Here is a 6,000-nt window from a genome sequence, read left to right as displayed (position 1 = left end):
TTATCATTAACATCCAGATTTTGACAGGTGTAGGAAAAACATATTTCTTCCCCCCTAAGATAAACAAAGGTTTCTGCTACACCCCTTGGGCAAATTACACTTATTTTCTCTGAAATATTAAAAATAATAAGTTTGAAACAAAAAGCAAGTTATGGTTGTAATATATGTAAGATAAATGTGAGGCTGAAAAGACGTGCCCAAAGCAAACCAGAATTGCCCATATTTGGAGCATTCGTTTCAAAGACATCGTATTTGCTTTCAGAATAGGTAATATTTAAAACCCAGCACTGTAGACTCTGCATAGTTGGTTCTGCTATTTTTATTAGGATAGAGTCACATTCTTAAGTATTTTTATTTCCCTTTTCCAAAATTGAAATTTGGCTGCATTGAACAATATCTCTTTCCTTGACAATGTTTTGGCATTTTTTGTGAAGCTTTTGCCCTGTTGGTTCATACTGTTCTGACATGATCTCACTTCCAGTCAATTCCATGTGTCTAGATACACAATGCTTAACGCATTGTAAGCCGCCCTGAGTCTCCGGAGAAGGGCGGCATATAAATCAAATTTTAAAAAAAATAGTCTAGTACTGTAATGCTAGTGCCTTCTCTGTGACTTCCTTGTTTTGGAAACCACCAGCCTAGTAACTACTGAAGGGATATTGATCATGTTCTCACTGGCATCTGTTGTCATTAGTAATGTCATCCTGTCATGAGCAATGTCATAATGTAGATAAACATCTGCTTCACCATTCAATTTACAATAGGCTCCTTAATTAGCTGGGAATCAGAATAACAGAATAAGAATCAGAGTTGGAAGGTACCCTGGAAGTGTCCAACCTCCTTCCCAAGCAAGAGACTCTATATCATTCTGGATAAATGGCTGTCCAACCTCTTCTTTAAAACCCCCATTAATGGAGCAGCCACAACTTCTGAAGGCAACCCGTTCCACTGCTTATTTGTTCTCACTGTCAGGGAATGTCTCCTTAAGTTCTAGATTGCTTCTCTCCTTGATCAGTTTCCATCCATTGCCTCTTGTCCTGTCTTCTGGTACTTTGGAAAATAGATTGAGGCAACCTCTCAAATATTGGAATATTGTTATCATGTGTTCCCTGGTTCTTCTTGTCACTAGACTATACATACCCAATTCCTGCAACTGTTTCTCATATATTTTAGCCTCCAGCCACCTAATACTCTTTGTTGCTTTTCTCTGCACTCTTTCCAGAGTCTCAACATTTTTTTTAAAAATGTTGGCGACAAAAACTGCAATATTCAATCAATATTCCAAGTGTGAGCTTATCAAGGTATTATAAAGCAGTACTAACACTTGACATGATCTTGATTCTAGTCTTCTGTTAATACAGCCTAAGACTGCATTGGTTTTTTTGGCAGCTGCAGTACACTGCTGGCTCATATTTAAGTGAATGTCCACTAGGACTCCAAGTTCCCTTTCACAGTTACTGCTATTGAGCCTGGTCACCATAATATTAAATCATTGATATATTAAATAGTAAAAGGTGTTAAGCAAGGAAACATTTGTCCTAATCTCTCCCTACTCATACAGTTTAAAATTTTACAATTATAACGTTCTATAAATTTTACAATTCTAATCATATATTAAAATTTTGAATATTGTTTTTATATATGTCTATTACTAACATTTAATAATCCCCTATGCCAGGAATATTACATTAATTATATAAAGATATTTTAATGTTACATTTTTTTTATTAAAGCCGTAGAGGCTCAGTGATTAGAATGCAGTACTGCAGACTACTTTTGCTGACTGCCGGCTGCCAGCATTTTGGCAGTTCAATTCTCACCAGCTCAAGATTGACTCAGCCTTCCATCCTTCCGAGGTGGGTAAAATGAGGACCCAGATTGTTGCGGGCAATATGCTGACTCTGTAAACCGCTTAGAGAGGGCTATAAAGCACTGTGAAGCAGTATATAGGTCTAAGTGCTATTGCTATTATATATGCCATTGATATTATTGCCCTGGCTGTAGTTCTTGCTCTCTTATATGAAGTATGAAGTAGCTTTGACTAAAATGGTTTACAATTACATAAATAAAACAGGATCAAGGAAAAATGTCACTCAACAAACTCAGAAAGAGGTAATAGGATTTTTACTGGCATTTACCTTTTCCTATTTTCAGTCTAAAAACTAAAAAAATAGAGACTATGCAAAAAAGCTAGTATTTTATCTATAAATGCACATTTAAAGTTCACATATAATTTATGAACTATGCAGGAGGTATTTCAATGCCCAGTTACAACTGATAAATAAAATAGGATTTAAGTTTGAGAAAAAAGTAAAATATTTAGAGGTTACCCTGATGAACATGAACTGTATGTTTTACCAAACAATTATCTCAAAATGTAGAATGAAATTAATAAAGACATTCCAGGATGGGATAATCTACAGCTGTCTTTGATGGGGAGAATATCTGTTTAAAAAAATTGATGTATTATGAGGAATGTTATTTCTATTTCAAACCATACCGATTTTGACTTTGGACATACTCTTTAAAGTTTAAACAAAAGCACAAAGAGATATCTAGATTTAGCTGGCAAGAAAAGAAACCAAGAGTTAAGCATAAAATTTTGTGTGATGCTAAAGAAAGGGGAGGTTTAGGCCTGCCATATTTGAAATTGTACTTTGCAGTCTCTTACCTTCTTGGGTTAAAAGAAGGGTGAAGTTAAGAGATACAAGATCAAGTCCATAATATGAGATTTGGATGGCATGTATACCTATTGTGCAATAAAGACTTGAGAAACCACTTCAGTATTAGGCAGGCCATTCTGAGAATTTGGAAAAATATAAATTGAGCTTACACCTGAAAGAAGTTAGCACCCACCCTCTCCTAGGAAAATGAAATATTCTAGGAAATATTAAAAAGGCGGAATATTATATTTCCCTGGATGAGAAATGGAGAAACATGTTTTTAGGCAGGAAGCAGACTCACTCTTAATAGCCCCACCATCCTCAATAGTCCATAGCAAATGTCCACACTTAAGAGATAAAGAGATAGCTAGATCTATTCATAGGCAAAAGCCCTCACCCAAGACCCAACAAAGGTAGGATTAGCCCTCTACCCAACTAGCAACAGAACGCACCACATGGCACCTGGGAAGATTACATCATCCAGCAAGGCTCAGCCAAGCTTGGGACTCAGGACAGTCTACAGAGTTGCCCCTGCATGGCCCCATGGGAGTCTGACAACCAATCAGAATACAAGCTCGAATTCAAAGCCCAACAGAGGGTATAAAACCAAGGCACTCTCAGCATCTCGGCCCTTTTTTCTGCTCAGGAACTCAATCCATGTGATTCTGTTCATCAATAAACCTTCTTTCCAAGCAACTTCCATGAATCCAGTGTCTTTTTCCCCACTTGGAACTGAACCCAGAAGGGTATTTTTTCCAACACACCCAAAAATGCCTTTATGTCTTCAGCCACTAACCATATTATAGGAAGGAAATGAGCGTGGGACAAAAATGTTTAAGAAATGCAGATTTACATAGGCAATGGTTTGTATATTCCCAACTCACAGAGAGATTTAAAGCTGATAAGAAACTTGAAGCTGACAAAGCTGATTAGAAAGACCAAGGCCATAATTTGAGGTTTGGATGGCATGCATAGCTATTGTACAATAAAGACTTTAGCAACCATTTTATTAGGCAGGTCATTCTGAGAATTTGGAACTAATATAAAATGAAATTATGCCCAAAAATGCCTTTATGCCTTTTGCCACCAACCATATTATAGAAAGGAAATGACTGGGAACAAAAATGTTTAAGATATGCAGATTTGTATATGCAATGGTTTGCGTATTTGCAACTCATGGAGCTGATAAGAAACTGTATGATTTTTGAACTTTGCAATCATCACAAATATTTGTAGCTCAGGTATAGGATGAAGGTGAGGGTTTGTTCTCCGAGCTTGGTAACATCTTCAGCAAAGTTTAGGGACAATGGAAACGTGTTCGAACAATAAATACCATGCCACTAAAATGCATAAAGTTTGTTAAAATTGGAAACAGAAGATGAATTAGTTAAAAATTGTATGATAAGTTTGCAAAAACATTTCAGTATAACATACCAACTGAACAATGGGAAAACGTGTGGCTACAGGGACTGAAATTTTATAACCTCAAAGAGAATGTTTACAAAATCACGTATAGATGGTACTCATCCCCAGATAAATTGGCTAAAATGTAGAAAGGATCTCCAAATAATTCCTGGAAGTGGAAACTATAGGAAACTTTTACCACTTTTGATGGACCTGCAAAAGAATCAAGCAATATTGGATTGCAATTAGTAATGCAATTCAAAAAAATCTTGAAACTCAATGTATAGTTCAGACCAGGGTTCTTGTTTTTGTTTTTTTGGTTAGAGTTTATGGATAAAACTCTGGAAAAATAACATGGTATACAGTAGCAGGATTTTTTATATGCCCAGTATTGGAAAGTTGCTAGGATACCCACAGCACAGGAATAAACTGGCAACGATGGCTAAATTAAAGGCTCTTTGAAAAAATCACTGAAGAAAATTACTGAAGGCCAATGAGATTGCTTCAGCAAAATCTGAGCATTTATAGCAAATACTTGAAAATTCAAACAACAAACTCAAAAGATGACATCTAACAGTTAGTAATATATGCAACACGAATCACAAATATGTTGGTAAAAATTCAAAAGTCTGATCACACCTTTTCCTACTATTTATTTATTTATTTATTTATTTATTTATTTATTTATTTATTTATTTTTTCTTTATTTTTATATGCCGTCCTTCTCCGGAGACTCAGGGCGGCTTACAATGCGTTAAGCAATAGCCTTCATACTTTTGTATATTTTATACAAAGTCAGCTTATTGCCCCCACAAACCGGGTCCTCATTTTACCCACCTTAGAAAGGATGGAAGGCTGAGTCGACCTTGAGCCTGGTGAGAATTGAACTCGCAGTAATTGCAGGCAGCTGGATGTTAAATGCTGCCACTCAGGCTCCTAACACGTTTTATTAAACAGCATAAACTTTTGTGACAAATGTTCACCTGGTGTCTTCATTTTTTTTGCCAGCATAGACTTAACGTGGCTCTGCTCCTACAATCATTTTTTTTAAAATATGAGTATTATTTATTTAAATTTATTGACCACTCAACTCCAGTGAACTCCCATGGATTCATCCAATGGACTTATCATAATAGGATTGATAGAATATAGATTGAATAATAGGGCTGGAAGGGACTTTGGAGGTCTTCTAGTCCATCCCCCTACCCATGGCAGGAGATCTTGTACCATTCCAGACTTTCTTTGGGCTTAATGGGATGCATACACATGATCATAGAGAGAATAACATAATATTATATAATAATTCAATAATTAGTAATAAGTATTACTAATAATTAATAATAATTCATTAAACAAGGGGGGAAATCCTCCAAATTCTAATTCTATGTAAATTTATACAAAAGAAGGGTTGAGTTATAGGAGATGGTTTGTTAAAACATTTTATCCTAGGAAATGCGTTTCTCCTCATAACTGTTAAGTTCTCTCAGTCCATGTCAGGACTTTGCTCTCACATCGTTAAAAAAATTATCTTAAACCCCAAATATTTGATTACCCAGCTTTCTGATACTGCTATATAACCAGTAAGACACCTAATTGATTTGTCTTCTTTATAAACACTGTATGTCAAAGAATATACTACGATGAGCAGTCATGATGAACAAAACAGCGTTGAAACCCCAGAGGGAGGGAAAAGGATCCTTTTACCTCAAATTCCCTTATGTTAATTGAAAGCATCTGCCTAGGAAAGCTGTAAACTAAAGATAGGATTAGTAAACACAATGTCTTTATTAATACCTTTAAGCCCAAGCAGAGCACATTGATTAAGGGACAATTAAAGTACCAGAGCTTTGTTGCTTATTTAGCTCTTTGCATAGCAACAGTTCTACATTTAAGCATATCCATCTAAATCCGTAAATGAGCTGAACAAATCCAA

Source organism: Pituophis catenifer, unplaced genomic scaffold, assembly GCF_029215685.1.
Source record: "Pituophis catenifer annectens isolate HBS135680 unplaced genomic scaffold, rPitCat1.0.hap2 SCAF_1, whole genome shotgun sequence".
NCBI lineage: Eukaryota > Metazoa > Chordata > Lepidosauria > Squamata > Colubridae > Pituophis > Pituophis catenifer.
The sequence above is the reverse complement of the archived record's forward strand: the minus strand, read 5'-3'. Positions refer to the sequence as shown.